Genomic DNA, 9571 nt, shown 5'->3' with positions numbered 1-9571 from the left:
GGGGGTGCGGGCCAGGGTGCGGGGCGGGGCCCTGGGTGTGGGGGTGCGGGGTGGGGCCCAGGGTCTGGGGGTGCGGGGCCTGGGGGTTCAGGGCACGGTCCTTGATCCACATGCGCACTCCCGGTGGCTGCTGCGTGGTGGCTGCGGCACCTCCGAGGGGGTTCCGGGCCCAGACGCCCCTCCCCAGCATGATGTCACCTCGGTCCTTCTAGTAGTGGAGGGTTTAACCCAGCGTTTCCCAAGACGGCGTGGGTTTTCGCTTTGGGAGCAGAAATCTGGAATTCGGCGTCTTCCCAGGAAACAGCTTTGTGACCTGGGTTCTGGCGGCGTATTATCCCCTGGCCAGATCTCACCCACGACGATTAAAATGACTCATCCCCGGAGGGGATCCGAACTCGAGCCGTCCGTGCGTGGGTTGGCTGCTGCTGGCTGCTCCAGTCACGGACCTCGTTCTCAGCCACATGCGTGTCCCCTCGAACCGCGAAACAGGCCAGGAAGGCTTGAACTGTTAAGAGGACCCGGAAGGGGGTGCAGGGTGGGCCTCCGGTCCACCAGTTAATGACTTCCGTGTGCAGAACCTCCTCTTCGCTTTCAGAGGCTGCCCCTTATATTTAATTTAAGGGAGAAAAAAAGCTAGTTTCCTTTCTGGCGTGTTGATTTTTTTCCTTGTTATCTACCAAATAGTTGACTTAATGAATTTCTTTTTTTTTTTTGAGACAGGGTCTTGCTCTGGTGCCCAGGCTGGAGTGCAGTAGTGCCATCGCGGTGCACTCAACCTCGCCAGCTCAAGTGGTCCTACCACCTCAGTCTCCCGAGTCACTGGGACTGTAAGCGTGCACCACCACCACGCCTGGCTAATGCTCGCGTTTTTTGTAGAGATGGGGTCTCGCCATGTTGCCTAGGCTGGTTTTGAACTCCTGAGCTCCAGTGATCCACCTGCCTTGGCCTCCCAAAGTGCTGGGGTTACAGGCGTGAGCCACGGCACTTTCATAATTTTTAATGTATATTTTGAGGAATTTCCGTAACCTTACCTTTGCATTCTCATTTCCTTAGACTGGGTGGGGGTTCAGGAGGATAGTCTGGTTCCGCCACAGTCTGTGAAAGGGTAGAAGACCATCTAACCCTTCCCCCACTCTGCAGAGAGGGGAAAAAAAAAAAAAAAAAGGCGTAGAGCCAGGTGTAGTGGCTCACACCTGAAGTCCTAGCACTTTGGGAAGGTGAGGCAGGCAGATCTTTTGAGCCCAGAAGTTTGACACCAGCCTGGGCAATGTGGTGAGACCCTGTCTCTATGAAAAAAAGTAGGAAAATTAGCTGGGAGTGGTGGTGTGCATGCCTGTAGTCCCAGCTACTTGGGAGGCTGAGATAGGAGGATCACTTGAGCCCAGGAGGTCAGGCTGCAGTGAGCTGAGATCGCGCCACTGTACTCCAACCTGGGTGACAGAGTGAGACCCTGTCTCAAAAAAAAAGAAAAGAAAAGAAAAGAAAAAGGCTTCGAAACACATCCTCAGATCCGCACTTTTGCAAGTAGCATTTTTTTTCTTTCTTCATTACATAATGAGACCGATACACGTTTTGTAAACCTGTGTATTACTTGTTAAGGGGACCCCTTGGAGAAAGGCTTAGCAGCCTTAAATGAGCTGTGATGTCTGTCCTTCCGTCTTTGAAGCAGGTTACATGAGGCAGGGCGGTGAGATTGAAAGCCATTGCCTCACATAGCGGTCACTACTTGCTGGACGTATGGTCTGTGCCAGGCTGCGTTTGGCAGGAGAGGGCTGGCACAGTGAGCGCAGGACAGCTGCCTCCCTCATTTGCGGTTTCACCTTCTGAGGTATCAGTTACCTCTGGTCAACTGTGGTCTGAAAACTGGTGAGTGCAGTACAGTAAGATATTTAAAGAGACCACATTCGTGCAATTCTTATCACCGTGTATCATTACACTTCTCTTTTATTACTGGCTGTTGTTAATCTCTTACTGTGCCTAATCTATACGTGAAACTTTTTCATAGGTACGTGTGGGAAACAGTCTGTATAGGATTTAGTATGATCTGAAGTTTCAGGCATCCACGGAGGGCCTTGGAACGTATCCCTTTGGATAAGAGGAAGCTGCTCTTCTCTTTTAAATGCTTGACTGTGTAGACCAGACTTTCTCCAACTCAGCAGAGCTGACATTTGGGGCTGGATCATCCTTTATTGTGGGGGACTGTTCAGTGCCTCCTGGGATGTTTACAGCAGCACCAGATGCCTCAGTTATGACAAGGAACAGTGTCTCCAGGCATTGACAGATGTCCCCTTAGGGCAAAGTTGTCCCGATTGGGAACCATGAGTGTAGCCCGGTGAATAAGATGGCCCTCTCCTGAAGGAGCTAGTGGAAGAAGGGGTGCTTAGTCCTAGCTGGGGGAGCCAGGTCTCTTTATTTTTTATTTTTGAGATGGAGTCTTGCTCTGTCGCCCAGGCTGGAGTGCAGTGGTGCAATCTCGGCTCATTGCAACCTCCACCTCTCGGGTTCAAGTGATTCTCTTGCCTCAGCTTCCCGAGTAGCTGGGACTACAGGTGCATGCCACCATGCCTGGCTAATTTTTGTACTTTTAGTAGAGACAGGGTTTCACCGTGTTGGCCAAGGCTGGTCTCGAACTCCTGACCTCAGATGATCCACCTGCATCGACCTCCCAAAGTGCTGGGATTATAGGTGTGAGCCACTGCATCCGGGCATCCAGGTCTCTTTAATATGGCCCCTCTCTGGGATTCTTCTTTCCAGTGTTGCTGTTGGATGGCCTCTCATCAGCTTCGGCTCTGTTCTCCTCAGGGTAGCGTCTTCAGCTTGTGGTGCTGTTTTTCACCAGTGTGGCTCCGTATCCCCTGCTGCCCTCTGGGGTGGGCTCTGCAAGGTGGGGACCCTGTCTCGCTCGTCACCTTTTTCCTCCTCTGCTCCTCATGGTGAGTGTCTCACGCGAGGTGTGCTCAGTGAATGGTTGCATGAACAAGCCAGAGAAGGCCTCACGCCGAAGGTGATTCTTGGGCTGGTTTTGTCCAATGGGCAATTCAGGCCGAAGACCAAGGTATTTGAGGAACATCAAATAGTTAACATGTATATGTATTAAATTAATTAATGCGGGCTGGTGCCTGGAGATGGGATTGGAGAGCTAGCCAGGGTTTGAGCTGATCTGAACTTGACCTCCATGTCACAGGTGGAGGAGTCCCCGCCTCCCCGTCCCTGGCCAGCTCTGCTTTTGTGTCCTGTTTTCCTGTTGTGAGGGTGAATGATAGGAGTAGTTGGGCCCTGTGGAGAGAGGACTCCGCTGGCAGCCAAGGCTCTTGACCTTGACTCCGCCTCTCACCTGCTGCATGAGTGGAAGCCACTAGTGACGGAGCCTCAGTTTCCTCAGCTGACACTTGAAGGGGTGGATTTCAAGTTGAGGTGTCATGAAAGCCTGCTTCAGCTCCAAATTTGCACCTCCCTTGTATCTTTCTGACCCTTAAGTTTTCCTCCTTTAGCCTGGGCAACATAGTGAGACCCCTGTCTTTACAAAAGAGGAAAAGAATTAGCCAGGTGTGGTGGCACACACCTGTGGTCCCAGTTACTCAGTGGTGGGCTGAGGTGAGAACATTGTCTGAGCCCTGGAGGTTGAGGCTGCGGTGAGCTAGGATTGTGCCACTGCCCTCCAGCCTGGGCAGCCTGAGCAACAGATTGAAACCCTGCCTCAAAAAAAGTTTTTCCCTTTTAAGACCCTGTGCCATGTATCTGAGGTAGTGGATGGGGAGCGTGTGGAGACAGTTGAGGATGCTCCGTTTTCACTTTGAGTAATCCCTCCCAGCAGACTGGCTTGGGGCATCACTCCTCCTGGAATAGACAGCAGCGAATATGCTCCAAAATTTGGAAAGTTGCCTTACGTTAAGCCATGCCCCTCAAAGCTGTAGCTTCTGTGGCTCAGGTGCTGAACTAACTTAATGTCTACTAAAATTAACTTCATCCTATCTGATGGACTTCAACTCGGGGCACTGTATTTGGTCAAGATGAGTTCAGTGGATGGGAGTTAATAAACCGTTTCTTTCTAAAATTGGTATTCAAAAAATTCTAGCCCTTTTATTTAGTCCCAGCTTTAGAATCTTGAGTTTGAAATAATTGTAGCCTTACCGGAAGTTGCAGAAAATGGACAGGGAGGTCCCTGGCATTCTTCACCCCACGTTTTTTTTTTAAGATGGAGTCTTGCTCTTGTCACCCAGGCTGGCTCACTGCAGCCTCTGGCTCCCAGGTTCAAGTGATTCTCCTGCCTTAGCCTCCTGAGGCTGGGATTACAGGCGCCCGCCACCACGCCTGGCCGATTTTTATATTTTTAGTAGAGACGGGGTTTGACCACGTTGGCCAGGCTGGTCTCAAACTCCTGACCTCAGGTGATCCACCCGCCTCAGCCTCCCAAAGTGTTGGGATTACAGGCGTGAGCCACCTCGCCTGGCCCACCCCACCTTTCTTCATGTGGACATCTTGTATAACTACAGGACACTTTCAACACCAGGAAGCGGACACTGGTGCACACCGCCAGGCATATTCAGATTTTATGAGATTTACATGCACTTTGTGTGTGTGTGTGTGTGTGTGTGTGTGTGTGTGTGTGTGGTTCTATGCAGTTTTAGCACCTGTAGCTTTGCGAGATTCAGAAGTGTTTCATTGTCACAAAGCTGCTCCTTATAGCCGCACTCCTGAAACTGCTACTCTGTTCTCCATCTCTGTAATCTTCTGACCTCGAGGATGTCATGTAAATGGAATCACGTCGTAAGTGATCTCTTGAGATTGGCTTTTTTTCCCTCCGTACAGTCCCATCGAGGTCCATTCGGGCTGGCACATTGATTGGCATTGGGCAAAACATATCAAGAAAACAAAATAACTGCCGACATCGGGAAAACGGCATAACAGTTACCTGCTATTTTTTCAGTTATTTTGGAACTACTGTTTGCTTTTACACAAATAATATACCTGCAGAGGAGAGTCGCATGTGACTGAGTTAATGCGTGTCTTTATGCATTGCTGTTGACATGCCGACGCTAGTGTGTTGTCGGGGAGACAGCACTGCTGGAGATGTTGTCAGACGCTGAGCATTGACTGTGGGAAGGGAAGAAGGGATGAGTCCTTGCTGTGAGACCACAGCTTCAGGCAGGAGATGACCGTCTTTATTTCTCTGCATGTGGTGCTGGTGCAGTGTAGATGCTCGCAGGCGTTCTGTTTCATCCCCCCAGGTCCTCACATGAAGGGGAAACAAATGGAGGGATGTTACCAGCAAGACGGGGAAGATGAACTTCCGTGGCCTTGCACAGAGTGATGCAGTTTTGCTGCAGGGTCCAGGATAACTTAAAGTAGCGATCAGCACTCCAATCCCTGTGGTCGGCACAAAACTTGGATTTATGCCTTCCGTTTCTTTGTTTTTTGAGGTGGAGTCTTGCTCTGTCGCCCAGGCTGGAGCGCAGTGGCGCGATCTTGGCTCACTTCAACCTCTGCCTCTTGGGTTCAGGTGATTCTTGTGCCGCAGCCTCCTGAGTAGTTGGGATTGCAGGTGCCTGCTACCACGCCCAGCTAATTTTTGTGGAGACAGGTTTCACCATGTTGGTCAGGCTGGTCTCAAACTCCTGGCCTCAAGTGATCCGCCTGTCTTGGCCTCCCAAAGTGCTGGGATTATAGGAGTGAGCCACCATACCTGGCCATTTCTGTTAACTTGAAATTAGATAACCTTTGAATTGTATTTCAGCATGACTAAAGTTAAAAAAAATTTTATTTGTGACATTCCAGTTATGGAGTCATAAATTAGACATGGAGAAACTGAACACTAAATTTTAAACTCTGCTTAAACTCCAGTATAAAAATTAAACACAGGGTGGGCGTGGTGGCTCATGCCTGTAATCCCAGCATTTTGGGAGTCCAAGGCGGGTGGATCACGAGGTCAGGAGTTCGAGAGCAGCCTGGCCAACATGGTGAAACCCCGTCTCTACTAAAAATGGAAAAAATTAGCTGGTGTGGTGGTGAGCACCTGTAATCCTGGCTACTTGGGAGGTTGAGGCAGGAGAATCATTTGAACCTGGGAGGTGTAGGTTGCAGTGAGCCGAGATAGAACCACTGCACTCCAGCCTGGGCTGCGTGACAAGTGAGACTCTGTCTCAAAAAGAAGGAAAAAAAAAAAACAAAAAAAACCCCAAATTAAACATAAAGCTGTCGTGATCTTTGTGCATAGGAGTGAAGGTCAGAATCAGAGTTGGTCAGTCTGCTTTTGCATTTCTTAAATAACCTTCACAGTTAAAAGCTCATTTTGTCTTTCCTGAAGTGCTGACTTTGAGAAAAGAATGCTCTTCTTGCATGTCTTCTTTTGCTTATGCATGATTTGTGTTCCTTAGAAGTCAGTAGGAAGTGTGTCATGGTGACTGCGGAGAGGGTCAGACTACCGAGATGAGAGGAAGTCGGTCTTGCCTAGGTTGGGTTTTTCTTGCCAAGGTCAGTGGTCGCTCCCTCTAGGAAACACCTTGGTTGCTGTCACAGTGTTTCCATCGGGCTCCTCTGAAGGTTGGGATCACTTTCTTTTATGACAAGGTGAAGGGTCCTGGTGATGAACATATTTTGTGCCAGATACTTACTGTTACTTCTCTTTCCTCTTAAAATGACTTTCGCTCCATTACTTTTGGCAACAGTCTGTGTCAGGATTTTGTGGTCGAAGAGTTCCTGGAAAGGCTGTCATTAAGGCTGGATTAAATGGCATTTCCTTGGCCCTTAAAAAAATCAAATAAGTGGCGGGCACGGTGGCTCATGCCTGTAATCCCAGCACTTTGGGAGGCCGAGGCAGGCGGATCACCTGAGGTCAGAAGTTTGAGATCAGCCTGACCAACGTGGAGAAACCCCGTCTCTACTAAAAATACAAAATTAGCCGGGCGTGGTGGCGCATGCCTGTAATCCCAGCTACTCGGGAGGCCGAGGCAGGAGAGTCACTTGAACCCGGGCAGTGGAGGTTGTGGTGAGCTGAGATTGTGCCACTGCACTCCAGCTTGGGCGACAAGAGTGAAACTCCATCTCAACAACAACAACAAAAAAATCAAATGAAGTCAGGTCAGAGGGGAAGAGTTGAGTCTGGTGTAGAAAATGATATTTTGGGGCGATTTTGCTCTCATGTGAATGAAGAGTTTGAGTACGTGGCGCGAGCTTCTGGGCGGAAGGGGCTGTGGGTCCATGGGAACCTACCCTCTCTGTTTTGCGGATTCTTGAGCATGGGGCCATTCTCCCTTAGCTCAAATCTCAGTTTACACCTTTCCAAAAACCAGAAGTCTTTTTGTAAATCTGTGGTAAACTCATTTGGCAGAAACGCTGGCCCCCCGCTGCCCTGAGGCTCTGTGTGGCCCTCTGTGTGGATGTTTCGCGTCTCCTGTAGATGGTGCCTGTGCTTACAGGACACTGCCCCACCTGCAGCAGCGCTGTGCCCTGTGCCTCCTCCCACAGTCTGAGCGGTGCCGAATTCTGGAATGAATTTGCCCTCAGCTTTTGGAGAAGGGATGGCAGACCTGGGCCTATAAGGTGAGATGATGTGGGGTTCAGAGAAGCAGAGCCCATCTGCTCTGCCTGAAGAGCTTGCAGACAAGTGGGGAGCTGAGTTCTCTGTGTCCTCCTGCGTTCAGGACTGTGCGCGGGGGGAGGAGGCTGTCACGGTGGGCAGGTGGTGCGTGCTTGGGAGTTGTTTCCTGACTGGAGGCAGGGAGGTCGCAGAGGGAAGGCCAAGGGATGTCGTAGAGGCCCACGAGGTGCTTGGATGGGGGCGGAAGGCGAATTCCAAGTGAGACCCTGGATCGCGTCATGTCTGTGGGTGGCCTTGTTGAGCCGGCGTTCTTTTTTCTGTTAAGTATGTCTGGCCCAGTCCCTCCTCCTCCACACCTAGTGTGGTAAGACAGACCTGGCACGAATGGGAATGTCCCTCCTTCCGTGGCATTCTCTGCCAGCGCCCATCAGCTCACAGCTGGCCTGTTTTAAGTCACACTGGAGTTTGATATTGAAACTACAAGTTCAGGAGTTAGAAGTTAGATGACTTTCTGTCAGCTTCCAATGCTGGATGGAGTAAGTTAAATAACTTTTGCTTCGGTTTAAAAAAAAAAATGGAATGACACTCACTTAAGAAAACAGAAATGGGCTGGGTGTGATGCTCACACCCGTCACCCCAGCACTGTGGGAGCCAAGGCGGGCGGATCACACCGTCACCCCAGCACTGTGGGAGCCGAGGTGGGTGGATCACCTGAGGTCAGGAGTTGAAGACAAGCCTGGCCAACATGGTGAAACCCCATCTCTACTAAAAATACAAAAATCAGCGGGGTGTGGTGGCGCAGGCCTGTAGTCTCAGCTAGTTGGGAGGCTGAGGTAGAATCGCTTGAACCCAGGAGGCAGAGGTTGCAGTGAGTCGAGATTGTGCCACTGCACTCCATCCTGAGCGGCAAAGTGAGACTCTGTCTCAAAAACAAAACCAAAAACCAAAACCCAGAAATGAACAGTTTTCACCAGGCCACATGATCTCAGACTTCCATGATAAAACCACATTTGCTGATTCTGGCAGTGTGTTCCTTCTTCAGAACCTTCCTGACTTTGGCGTGAAAGTGAGGGTTGAAATGCCCTGAAAAGCAGTTTTGTCACAAGAGAATTTCTCGGTGGGTGGATGGTTCAGGTGGGTGTCCCACGTGGAAGCGGGGGCTGAGGCCATGTGGTACACAGAGCTCTGTGCTCGAGCTGCACTTGTGAGGGTCTGGCCAGGACGCATAGAGTACGTAACGTGAGTAGGAAGCAGCCCTGTTTTGAAATCGTGCCCTGGAGACTGGAACCAGGAAGAGGACCCAGCAGAGTGTGAAGCAGTGGGGTGCCCCATGCCAGGAGGGAGAGGCAAGTCCGGTGACTCGGGGGTGCCCCAGGAGCTGGGCTGACCTGGACTCACAGGGAGCATGTAACCACGCTTCCACGTTTCAGACGGCGCTTTCTGCCGGCTCTGCACGCTTTTTCCCAGGGCATTGTTTGCAGAGGGAACTTGTCTCTCCTGTTCGGTTGATTCTTGATTTTAAACTTTGGTTGCCTTTTGGAGCCCGTGCTTACCTGGTGGCTGGAGTGTGGAATGGGGTACCCAGGCTTTTGTGGGCCGGGAAGGTAGCAGGAGCCCAGGTGCAGGGTAGGCTGAGGGGCTGCTGGGTCCTGTGGGGTTCTAGGGGGATAGTGTGCCCAGAGCTGCCATGTGTCCCCGAGGCCGGGGAAGCCCTGGCTCCTCTGCCAGGTTCTTTCTGCCGCATCTGGCTCCCTCAGCCCTGACACCTCAGGAGACTCCCAGTCAAGTGGCTGACCTATTGCCAGATGCATTCCCTTAGGTACAACACGTGGAGCCGGTTGGGTCAGATCCTGCTTCTGCTCTCTGTTTTCACGGGTGGTCAGGTCGAGGTGACACGTGCCCGTTGCAGCGGCGTGATCTCGGCTCACTGCAACCTCCGCCTCCTGGGTTCCAGCGATTCTTCTGCCTTAGCCTCCCAAGTAGCTGGGACTACAGGCATGTGCCACCATGACCAGCTAATTTTTGTATTTTAGT

General features: G+C 51.1%; 1 protein-coding gene across 5 annotated transcripts in view; it reads left to right on the top strand.

Moving 5' to 3' along the window:
- AP2A2 (adaptor related protein complex 2 subunit alpha 2) overlaps positions 1 to 9571 on the top strand; it is a 71140-nt gene that overhangs the window by 795 nt on the left and 60774 nt on the right. The window lies entirely within an intron of this gene.

Source organism: Cebus imitator, unplaced genomic scaffold (assembly GCF_001604975.1).
Source record: "Cebus imitator isolate Cc_AM_T3 unplaced genomic scaffold, Cebus_imitator-1.0 Scaffold384, whole genome shotgun sequence".
NCBI classification, from domain to species: Eukaryota; Metazoa; Chordata; class Mammalia; order Primates; family Cebidae; genus Cebus; species Cebus imitator.
This window is presented reverse-complemented; position numbering and strand designations above follow the sequence as displayed.